The sequence below is a fragment of the Ranitomeya imitator genome, chromosome 3 (genome assembly GCF_032444005.1).
Source record: "Ranitomeya imitator isolate aRanImi1 chromosome 3, aRanImi1.pri, whole genome shotgun sequence".
Taxonomy (NCBI): Eukaryota; Metazoa; Chordata; class Amphibia; order Anura; family Dendrobatidae; genus Ranitomeya; species Ranitomeya imitator.
The window spans coordinates 553,466,595-553,479,878 of record NC_091284.1 but is presented as its reverse complement, the minus strand read 5'-3'; positions in this window follow the sequence as shown (position 1 = coordinate 553,479,878).

Below are 13,284 nucleotides of genomic sequence, written 5' to 3'. Positions count from 1 at the left end.
GCCCGCCATTTTGCAAGATGGCAGCGCCCATAGAGCAGACGGACGAACACCGGGAGGGACACGGGAGGTCGGTAAGTATGATGGGGGGGATTGGACAGCGGGGGGGGGGGGGAGGAGATCGGACTGCGGGGGGAGCGGACAGGAGGATGGAGGGGAGCGGAGGACAGCTAATGACCGGACGGAGGGGGGAGATCGGTGGCGGGGAGGGGGTGGCAGATCGCGATCTCCAGCCATGGCAGGGGGGGCTCAAGTACAACCACCTGTCCCTGCAGGTCGGGTGAAATTACAGCTAACCCTTTCACCCAGCCTGCAGGAGCGCGATCCGACCATGACGCATAAGCTATGTCACAGGTCGGATTGGCACAGGTCGGGAAGGGGTTAAAAGGGACCATTCACTGGATTTTTTTTTTTGTTTGTTTAAATTGAGTACCTCTTCCACTGATTGTGGAACAGATTTATTTTTTTTTCTTTTATGCTGCTCTGTAGTGAAGCTGCAAATTTTCCAACTACGGTAGTTACTGAGGTAATTGGAAATGTGGATAACCTGCGTTGCTGGTGATGTATCCACAAATAATTCAAATAAGTGGTATACAGGGGAAACAGTGCAGTTTATTCTCAATGTGTTTTAACGTTCTTAGACTTCTACTTCAGAACTAAGAAGGTTGAGACCCATAATCTTTGTGGTTCTGGAGAAGCCTAAGAACTTCGAAACACATGGAGAATAAACAGTGTTACCCTCTACACCGTTTAATTGGAATAATTTGTGGACACATCAGGTTATCCACATCTCCATTTAACTCTCAATACCGCATTGGATCTACCAACATGTGGAGCTGCAAAACCTCAATATCTTAATATTGTTTCATAACAACCACAATAGGTGACCAGGTACTGCTATATTTATTCATTGCTACATGGAGAAAATCATATTGTGCTTAAATTGTCCCCACAGATTTTTTTCCTAAATTTCCAACTAGGTGTATGAAATAGGACAAAAAGAAAAACTACAGAAAGGTTCTGTGGTACATGCCCAGTTGGTTGTAGGGAAAACTTACATCTTTTTTACTGGAGGCATAACTTTGGAAAGTAAAGGCACAGAAGAATAACTTTCAGAATCAATGAAACGGTGAAAATTTGGGGATTTGTTCAACTTAAATTTTTAAAAATCCAGAGAAAGGTCCTATTACAACATCTGCTCATTTTAGGATTTTGAGTCAAGTGGGCACTACCAATCCGTGATATACATGAAAGGTTGTCAAAGGCTAAAGGTACCGTCACATTAAGCGACGCTGCAGCGATATAGACAACAATGCCGATCGCTGCAGCGTCGCTGTTTAGGCCGCTAGGAGACGTCAAACATGACAACAGCTGAACGATGCAGGAGCGATCTAGTGACGTACTTATCGTTCTCGCTGGTTGTTCGCTCCATAGAAAACCATTGCAGGCATCATTGCTTTTGCTGTCAAACAGGACGAATCACGCCGACCTGACGACCAAATAAAGTTCCGGACTTTCAGCGACGACCAGCGATGTCACAGCAGGATCCTGATCGCTGCTGCGTGTCAAACACAACGAGATCGCTATCCAGGACGCTGCAACGTCACGGATCGTTGTCGTTCTCGTTGGGAAGTTGCTTAATGTGACGGTACATTTAGTGTGCATACACAATAGCCACTGATTAGAACCAACTACTTGACTCAATCAAAAAACGAGCAATGGTTTAAATGGGAAAAAAAAAGTTAAAGTTTAAAACCAAAATAAAAGGTTTCAGAATATCGGTCTGTGTTGTACCATGCTGGCTACTTATTAGGCTGCATTTGCAATGTGACAGGCCCTCTATAAAAAAGGGAATCTTTCACAAAATTGTTCATGTTGAACTGAACACACAGCGTAATATGAGCTGCAGAATGGAATAAAACTTTTTTTTTCCGACTCCATTGCGGAAATATTAACAACGATTTTGGCACCTAATGTGTTTCTTTTTTGTTAAGTCAAAGTTCACATTATATCAGACAGCTTTCACTGGGGGGAATTTACTTATCTCTGGCTGATGTTCACTAATAAGCAAGCAGCAACACTCTGCAAAGAACGTGCCCCACCATAGCTTCAAGCACAGCCTCCTTTATAATTAGAAAGTACTGGAAGTAGAGCACAGATGACCAACACCTTTCAGGTAAGGTCCCAGCAGTCAGTGTGGGGGAAGATGCAGCACAGATGAGTTTAGGTGTGCCATATTACATTGCAAACCCCTTTATCAGCTTTCCTAGCACTTGTCACCTCTGCTGTAATGCCCCTCATCTCACCCTGCCTGTATGAAGCACAGAGCTTGAAGTGGTTATTAACACACCTGTCTGTTGTGCTCTAAGCTATTTGTAATTACTCTGCAGTGAGATCAGGCTGTCTGTCATATTTATCACTCTGGAGTATCCTGTTTTGGCCTACAGCTGTCTGAGTTGTAATTGCAGCCTGCTCTGCTCTGTTCCATACAGGCCATGTGAAGGGAGGGTAGTACAGTAAAGGTTACAGTCCTATGAGAGGAGAGCTGATAGAAGTGTTTTAAGGTGGTACAGCTAAACTCAGCTATGCTGCCCTCACACCCACAGGGCTGGGACCTTATCTGAAAGATAAATCATTGTGCTATTCACTGGCACTTTCTAAACATGTATAATGTTAAGGTACCTTCACACTCAGCGACGCAGCGATACCGACAATGATGTCGATCGCTGCAGCGTCGCTGTTTGGTCGCTGGAGAGCTGTCACACAGACAGCTCTCCAGCGACCAACGATGCCGGTAACCAGGGTAAACATCGGGTTACTAAGCGCAGGGCCGCGCTAAGTAACCCGATGTTTACCCTGGTTACCATCGTAAAAGTAAAAAAAACAAACACTACATACTTGCCTTCTGCTGTCTGTCCCCGGCGCTGTGCTTTCCTGCACTGACTGTGAGCACAGCGGCCGGAAAGCAGAGCGGTGACGTCACCGCTGTGCTTTCCGGCTGGCCGGCGCTCACAGCCAGTGCAGAGAAGCACAGCGCCGGGGAGAGACAGCGGAAGGTAAGTATGTAGTGTTTTTTTTTACTTTTACGCTGGTAACCAGGGTAAACATCGGGTTACTAAGCGCGGCCCTGCGCTTAGTAACCCGATGTTTACCCTGGTTGCCAGTGAAGACCGCTGAATCGGCGTCACACGCCGATTCAGCGATGTCTGCAGGGAGTCCAGCGCCGAAATAAAGTGCTGGACTTTCTGCAGCGACCAACGACATCACAGCAGGATCCTGATCGCTGCTGCCTGTCAAACTGAACGATATCGCTAGCCAGGACGCTGCAACGTCACGGATCGCTAGCGATATCGTTCAGTGTGACGGTACCTTTAGACCATGAGATTAGCGCTGACATTGTGCAAGATATATAATGAGAGATCTCTAAAGTATTAAGTTAGCGAGATTCTTTTTGTGCTGTTGATTGATACCTGCTTTTTAGCGGACAATGTCATACAGGAGGATATAGTACACACCCCCAGGGAAAACTGTTAAATCATAACTTGTCATTAAGGCTATGTGCACACGTTCAGGATTTCTTGCAGAAATTTCCTGAGCAAAACGACGTTTTCTGCAAGAAATCCGCATGCGTTTTGCTCGCGTTTTTGGTGCTTTTTTTGGCGGATTTTTCCGGAGGTTCCCAATGCAATAATATAGTGGGAAATCTGCAAAATTAATGAACATGCTGCGTTTTTTACCGCAATGTGTTTTTTTTTGCGGAAAAAAACCGCATCATGTGCACAAAAATTGCTTTATTCTGAGAGCTAACTTTTTAATTTTTCCGCTGATGAAGCTTGTTTTTTGCGGGACAAGATGACGTTTTCAACGGTATCATGATTATTTATATCCGTCTTTTTGATCATGTTATTCCACTGTTTGTTCGGCAGTACAATGAGAAAGCATTATTTTTTGCCCTTTTTTTTTTTTTCTCTTTCTTTTATGGTGTTCACTAAAGGGGTTAACTAGTGGGACAGTGTTTTAGGTCGGGTCATTACGGACGCGGTGATACCAAATATGTGTACTTCTATTTAGATTTTTTTTTTTTCATTTAAATATTTATATAGTGATAGAATAAATATTGATTTTTATTATTATTATTTTAATATTTTTTATAATTATTTAAGAAAAAAATGTTACTTTATTCTGACTTTTACACTATGTACCACTGTGGGACTATCATTTTTGCAGGCTGATCGCTTCTATAGCATACAGATGAAGCAGCATCCCTGTGCTATAGAAGCTGTTAGCGCTGCGCATGACCAGGAAGTTTCTTATCTCTGGTCATTCGGATGTCGTCATGACGATATTGGGTTACCACGGCAGTGTTCAGGGCCCCACGTCATGCTGCGGGGTCTCCGATGCAAAGGAAGATCGCGGCCGATTGCTGAGACGTACTTATTCCGTCCATGGTCACATGGACGGAATAGTACGTCTTATGTCAGAAAGGGGTTCAAAGCCAGCAAATGATCTGCCGCGTACAGTATAATCAGAGTGACAGGTTAGAATAGATAGAATGTATATATACACATAGAATAGATGTATATATAGATGTCAGTGACACACACACACACATATATATGTATTTATATTGCACAGAAAGACAGAAGAAAAGACGATAATTCATGTGCCATGGTAGTGTAGTGCAGGAGCCGACAGAATAGAAGAGATGTATTACACACAGTATATAGAAATAAAATAGTTAGATGTAAAGATTTATTTTTTCTTTCAACATATTTCGTAATGGTAATCCCATGCGAAAAAATGAAGTGATGGAGGTCAGAAAAGTGAAATAAAACTATTATCTTTATTAGGTAACAATAACATGTAAAATCAATTTAAAAAGACAGAGTAGGAAGCCTTCAATTGAGAGTAGTCCAGCAGCAGCTACTGTAAGTTATATATACATCCCAGTGTAATATTGCAAGTCAATAAAAAAGGAGCTTAGTGCAATTAGAACAGCCTGCCAAGATGAAAGAAAAGCTGCTTGGTGGAGACAATATTACATATTTTGTTTTCTACTACCAAGCTTTGCATAAGGCAATATTAGGCAATAATTGGTGCTGTTCAAAGGAAGGTACCTGTGACCTTCACAGTATACGCCAATGCTGGTGGAACAAAAGAATTCAGTAAATGCCCAAATTAGTGAATCCAAAGGAATTATATATGTGTAAGAACATGCTAATGTATGAGTACAGTTTAGCAAAAAATGTTTTACCTTATGTCAGATGGATGCCCAAGGTGATGCTGCAATTTGCTGTGTAAAGAGTTAACTGCTGCAGAGCGTTCCCCTCACCTTACGTGTGCCGTTTCGCTATGTAGCTCCTTCTGGGGGCGTGGAGGTATTTAGGTGTGGGGAGTATATATATGCTAAGGGGCATAGTGCACCAAGTGTGCTCAAAGGGTGTATCAGTGCCCCAATAGGTCGAAATAGCGCGCGTCAGACAAGGCCAACCTCCTCTTGCCAATGGGAGGCCGGAGCTGCGGTCGGTGGCACGCAGTGGAACGCATTGCAGTCACCTGTTGAGCACTTCCGGAGGTCAGAAGGAAGATATTAATACATTTTTCGGTAAATGATATTCTACAGAACACCATAACGATAAAGAAACAAGTTCCTACAATTAGGTTCATATTTCTTGAAGTGAAAGGTTAATGTCTTTTTTACTTGTTGTTCTTCCGGATATATGCCAGAATCCACCAAGGACGATTTGACGTAATTGAAGACAACATCAGGATATACGCCAGAATTCACCGCAATCAGAAGGAATTGTTGGGGGCAACACCAGGACAAGCACATAGATATGCACCTTAGGATTTAATTATATAATAACAATTAGGATTAGGAAATTTGTAGCGATAATAAAAAAGGGAGGTGGGAAATAGTGCAGATTTAAAACCAATTAAAAACACCTAAAATACACAGAACCCAGAATTACAACTAGTTGCTAATATTACAGGAAGGAATTGAAACCAAAGCTCTCATTTAGCCCATATGGGGTGATGATACCCAGACGGTATATAGACTTGCTCTCGAGCTGTGCCAGGGATCTACCTAAGCCGCCACCTCGTATTCCAAAAGTAATTTGATCAATACCCTTGAAAATGAAGCCATGAGCCTTGCAATTGTGATATTTTTTAAAATGACGGGCAGTGTTTTTAGTAGAGCTGGATCATCTATGGACTTGGCCTTTTCAATGTCCCAGATGTGTTCACGTACTCTTATTTTTAATTCCCGTGTTGTTAGGCCAAAGTAAATTAAATTGCAAGGGCATGTGGCATGATAGATTACACCCTGTGAAGAGCAAGTGAGATGTTTCCTAATATCAAAATTATTTGATCCATTACTAAAACTCTTGTGCATGCCCTCATCATCTCCCGCCTCGATTACTGCAACACCCTCCTCTGTGGCCTCCTTGCTAACTCACTTGCACCGCTCCAGTCTGTCCTCAACTCTGCTGCTCAGCGAATCCACCTCTCTCCTCGCTACTCCCCTGCTTCTCCCCTCTGCAAATCCCTCCACTGGCTCCCAATTCCCCTACGAATCCAGTTCAAACTACTAACACTGATCTACAAAGCCATCCACAACCTGTCCCCTCCCTATATCTCTGAACTAATCTCCCAATATCTTCCCTCACACAACCGCCTCCAAGATTTCTCCCGAATGTCTCCCATCCTCTGGAATTCCACGCCTCAACACGTCTGACTACCAACCACCCTCGGATCCTTCAGACGGAACCTAAAAACCCATCTCTTCAAGAAAGCCTACAGCCTGCAATAACCATTCTGCCGCCTCAACAACCACCCGAGCTGCTGCGTCACCAACTGCCAGAGCTGCCGCCTCACCAACCACCCGAGCTGCTGCGTCAGCAACCGCCAGAGCTGCCGCCTCTCCAACCACCCATGCTGCCGCCTCACCCACCACCTGAGCTGCCGCCTCACCACCACCTGAGCTGCCGCCTCACCAACCACTCATGCTGCCGCCTCACCAACCACCAGAGCTGCCGCCTCACCACCACCCATGCTGCCGCCTCACCAACCACCAGAGCTGCCGCCTCACCACCACCCATGCTGCCGCCTCACCAACCACCAGAGCTGCCGCCTCACCAACCACCAGAGCTGCCGCCTCACCACCACCCATGCTGCCGCCTCACCAACCACCAGAGCTGCCGCCTCACCAACCACCAGAGCTGCCGCCTCACCACCACCCATGCTGCCGCCTCACCAACCACCAGAGCTGCCGCCTCACCAACCACCAGAGCTGCCGCCTCACCACCACCCATGCTGCCGCCTCCCCAACCACCAGAGCTGCCACCTCACCAACCACCAGAGCTGCCGCCTCACCACCACCTGAGCTGCCGCCTCACCAACCACCCATGCTGCCGCCTCACTAACCACCAGAGCTGCCGCCTCGCCACCACCTGAGCTGCCGCCTCACCAACCACCCGAGCTGCCGCCTCACCAATCACCCGAGCTGCCGCCTCACCAACCACCAGAGCTGCCGCCTCACCAACCACCAGAGCTGCCGCCTCACCAACCACCAGAGCTGCCGCCTCACCACCACCCATGCTGCCGCCTCACCAACCACCAGAGCTGCCGCCTCACCAACCATCAGAGCTGCCGCCTCACCACCACCCATGCTGCCGCCTCACCAACCACCAGAGCTGCCGCCTCACCACCACCCATGCTGCCGCCTCACCAACCACCAGAGCTGCCGCCTCACCACCACCCATGCTGCCGCCTCACCAACCACCAGAGCTGCCGCCTCACCAACCACCAGAGCTGCCGCCTCACCACCACCCATGCTGCCGCCTCACCAACCACCAGAGCTGCCGCCTCACCAACCACCAGAGCTGCCGCCTCACCACCACCCATGCTGCCACCTCACCAACCACCAGAGCTGCCGCCACACCAACCACCAGAGCTGCCGCCTCACCACCACCCATGCTGCCGCCTCCCCAACCACCAGAGCTGCCACCTCACCAACCACCAGAGCTGCCGCCTCACCACCACCTGAGCTGCCGCCTCACCAACCACCCATGCTGCCGCCTCACTAACCACCAGAGCTGCCGCCTCGCCACCACCTAAGCTGCCACCTCACCAACCACCCGAGCTGCCGCCTCACCAATCACCCGAGCTGCCGCCTCACCAACCACCAGAGCTGCCACCTCACCAACCACCAGAGCTGCCGCCTCACCAACCACCAGAGCTGCCGCCTCACCACCACCCATGCTGCCGCCTCACCAACCACCAGAGCTGCCGCCTCACCAACCATCAGAGCTGCCGCCTCACCACCACCCATGCTGCCGCCTCACCAACCACCAGAGCTGCCGCCTTACCACCACCCATGCTGCCGCCTCACCAACCACCAGAGCTGCCGCCTTACCACCACCCATGCTGCCGCCTCACCAACCACCTGAGCTGCCGCCTCACCAACCACCAGAGCTGCCGCCTCACCACCACCCATGCTGCCACCTCCCCAACCACCAGAGCTGCCCCCTCACCAACCACCAGAGCTGCCGCCTCACCACCACCTGAGCTGCCGCCTCACCAACCACCCTTGCTGCCGCCTCACTAACCACCAGAGCTGCCGCCTCGCCACCACCTGAGCTGCCGCCTCACCAACCACCTGAGCTGCCGCCTCACCAATCACCCGAGCTGCCGCCTCACCAACCACCAGAGCTGCCACCTCACCAACCGCCAGAGCTGCCGCCTCACCAACCACCAGAGCTGCCGCCTCACCACCACCCATGCTGCCGCCTCACCAACCACCAGAGCTGCCGCCTCACCAACCATCAGAGCTGCCGCCTCACCACCACCCATGCTGCCGCCTCACCAACCACCAGAGCTGCCGCCTCACCACCACCCATGCTGCCGCCTCACCAACCACCAGAGCTGCCGCCTCACCAACCACCAGAGCTGCCGCCTCACCACCACCCATGCTGCCGCCTCACCAACCACCAGAGCTGCCGCCTCACCAACCACCAGAGCTGCCGCCTCACCACCACCCATGCTGCCGCCTCCCCAACCACCAGAGCTGCCACCTCACCAACCACCAGAGCTGCCGCCTCACCACCACCTGAGCTGCCGCCTCACCAACCACCCATGCTGCCGCCTCACTAACCACCAGAGCTGCCGCCTCGCCACCACCTGAGCTGCCGCCTCACCAACCACCCGAGCTGCCGCCTCACCAATCACCCGAGCTGCCGCCTCACCAACCACCCGAGCTTCCGCCTCACCAACCACCTGAGCTGCCGCCTCACCAACCACCCAAGCCGCTGCCACGTCATCAACCACCCGAGCTGCTGTGTCGCCACCGCCAGAGCTGCCGCCTCACCAACCAACCGAGCCACTGCCGCCTCACCAACCACCCAAGCTGCCACCTCACGACCACCAGTGCTGCAGCACACCGACCTCCTGTCTCTTCCCCATTATCCCGTAGAATGTAAGTCCGCAAGAACATGGTCCTCTCCCCTCTGTACCAGTCTGTCATTGTAAATTTGTTTACTGTTAACGATATCTATAACCCTGTATGTAACCCCTTTTCACATGTACAGCACCATGGAATTAATGGTGCTATATAAATAAATAAATAATAATATGGGAAAAGGTTGAAAAGTTCCAGGGGGGCGAATACTTTTGCAAGGCACTGTATATGTGTGTCACTGACATCTATATATACTGTATATATGTATTCTATGTGTATATATCTATTCTATTCTAACCTGTCAGTGTGATTTTATACTGTCTATACTCCAGTCACACCCAGAACTGCAGTCACTATTCTGTTCTTGCATTATGTCTAGACTCCAGTCACATCGAGAGCTGCAGTAACTATTCTGCTGGTATACTATGACTAGACTCCAGTCACACCCAGAGCTGCAGTCATTATTCTGATCTTGCATTATGTCTATACTCCAATCAAGCACAAAAAAAGAAAAAAAGCATGCCCATAAAGTAGGGAACACCCAAGCTCATTAGACTTTCAATTTTTTATTTAAATTACAAAACGATAATCACAGCACATAAGACACACTAACAATTTAAAAACACAATGTGAATACTCAATGGCCATGCCTTATAATAAAGTCCATGATCCACCACAGCTGCCTGCTCAAAACCAAAATGATAATGTGAGCTCCAAAACATGCATGTAAAAAACCACTTGATTGCAACAGGACTGCATATGTAACAATAAACCATGTATAGAATATTGTGCATTCCAATTAACACATGCAAGTAAATACACTGACCTAGCTATTCACAGTACCATATGGCTAAATAGGATGGAGGAACACATGATCAGTTCTGGACAATTCTTTTGGCCGGCGTCACACTCAGCGTATGAAAATATGGTCCGTTATTTACGGCTGTAATACGCAGAAAAGTCCCCAAAATAGTGATCCGCATGTCATCCGTAGGCAGGGTGTGTCAGCGTATGTAATCCGTATGGCATCCGTACTACGAGATTTTCTTGCAGGCTTGCAATACGGACATACAATGGATCCATGGGCTCAAGTAATCGTAAAAACACACACACACACACACACACACACACACACACACACACACACACACATATATATCTAATATATAAAGCTGAGTGTGTGTGTATGTCCGGGATTGGCATCTGCACCGTCGCAGCTACAGCCACAACATTTTGCACACTCACACGTCTGAACCCCGAGAGCGTCATAGGCTATGTTGTGAGGTGAGATTTTAACCCCGCGCTTTCCAATTCGCCAAACAATTTTGCCCCTATCTACATAATGGGGAAAAGTGAAAGGAAAAGTGTTGGAGGCAAATTGACAGCTGCCAGATGTGAACAAGAGCGATGGCGCCAAAGAGTATATACCGTACAATTGCTAAGGTGGGGCCCCGACATGGGATACTCACCACACACGGGGATATGAACACTCACACAAAATGGGCCACACACTACCACGTGCTTGAACACATATACCACCCTCAGCACACATTTCACCACACATACACCAACCTCGCCACATAAAAGTCGAAACACAAAAGTTGCCACTCAAAACTCGCCACGCGCAAAACTCGCCACATGCAAAAACTAGGCTCACGCAAAACTCGCCACAAGTGCAAAACTCACCTCATGGAAAACTCGCCACATGCAAAAACTAGGCTCACGCAAAACTCGCCACAAGTGCAAAACTCACCTCATGGAAAACTCGCCACACGCGGAAAAATTGCCACATGCACAAAAGTTGCAACACATGCAAAAGTTGCCTCACACAAAACTTGCACATACTCAAAAGGCACCACACATAAAACTCGCCATGCGCAAAACTCGCCATGTGCAAAACTTGCTGCACACAACTTGCTACACTAACCTGTCACATGCAACTCGACACACAAAAAGTCGCTACATGCATGTCGCCACACGCAACTCAACACACACAACTTGACAAACGAAACTCGCCCTAAAACACACGAAAGTCTGGTATTATCCTTCAAAAATAAAAATCTGAACGTGTGAACGAGGTCTAATACAGGAGGAGATGACACACAGGTATATACTATATACAGGAGGAGATGACACACAGGTATATACTATATACAGGAGGAGATGACACACAGGTATATACTATATACAGGAGAGATGACACACAGGTATATACTATATAGAGGAGGAGATGACATACAGGTACATACTATATACAGGAGGAGATGACATACAGGTATAAACTATATACAGGAGGAGATGACACACAGGTATATACTATATACAGGAGAGATGACACACAGGTATATACTATATAGAGGAGGAGATGACATACAGGTACATACTATATACAGGAGGAGATGACATACAGGTATAAACTATATACAGGAGGAGATGACACACAGGTATATACTATATGCAGGAGCAGATGACCTACAAGTATGTACTATATACAGGAGGAGATGACAAACAGGTATATGCTATATATAGAAGATGACATACAGGTATATACTATATACAGGAGGAGATGACAGATATATACTATATACAGGAGAAGATGACATACAGGTATATACTATATATAGAAGATGACATACAGGTATATACTATATATAGAAGATGACATACAGGTATATACTATATACAGGGGAGATGACACACAGCAGGTATATACTATATACAGGGGAGATGACATACAGGTATATACTATATACAGGAGATGACATACAGGTGTATACTATATATAAGGGAGATGACAAACATGTATATACTGAGGTGAAAATGAGAGGTGTGAGGTGAAAATGAAAAGGTGTGAGTGCAAAATGAGAGGAGTGAGGGAAAATAGTGGAGTGATCGGAAAATGACAGATGTGAGGTTGAAATGACAAGTGTTAGGGGGGAATGAGAGGAGTGAGGGAGAAAATGAGAGGTGTGAAGGAGAAAATGGGAGATGTGAGGGGGAAAATTAAAGATGTAATTGGGAAAATGAGAGGCGTGATGGGAAAATAAGAGAAGTGACGTGCTATAACTAACCACAGATATTTACTATGCCCAGGCAACGTCGGGCTCTTCAGCTAGTATATATATATATATTAATATATGATACAGCGCTAGACATGGTTTAGATACATTAAAACCTACAAGAGAAAAAAGTAAACGAAAACGCTGATGTAACTAAGGCTACTTTCACACTGGCGTTTTTTGGAATACGTCGCAATGCGTCGTTTAGGGGAAAAAACGCATCCTGCAAAGTTGTTTGCAGGATGCATTTTTGCCCCATAGACTAACATTACCGACGCATTGCGACGTGTTGACACACGTTGCAACCGTCTTGCGACGGTTACACCGTGTTGTGGCGGACCGCCGGGAGCAAAAAACGTTAAATGTAACGTTTTTTGCTGCCGACGGACCGCTTTTTCCGACCACGCATGCGCAGCCGGAACTCCGCCCGCACCTCACAATGGGGCAGCGGATGCGCCGGAGAAATGCATCCGCTGCACCCGTTGTGCGGCGCTAACAACGCTAGCGTCGGAATCTCCGAATTCCGACACTAGTGTGAAAGTAGCCTAAGGGTTTGAGCGTTGGCCTTCTTTTCCATGTCCTCGCCTGCGGTGGAGCCAGGTTTTGTATACCATTATAGCCTGGGCCCCATTGGTATTACCTTTAAACGGGATCCATATGGTTTTGGGAGCATGTAGATTTCTTCAGCCTGGTTTCTCTAGGCGAGTCTAAAGAATTGTCCAGAACTGATCATGTGTTCCTCCATCCTATTTAGCCATATGGTACTGT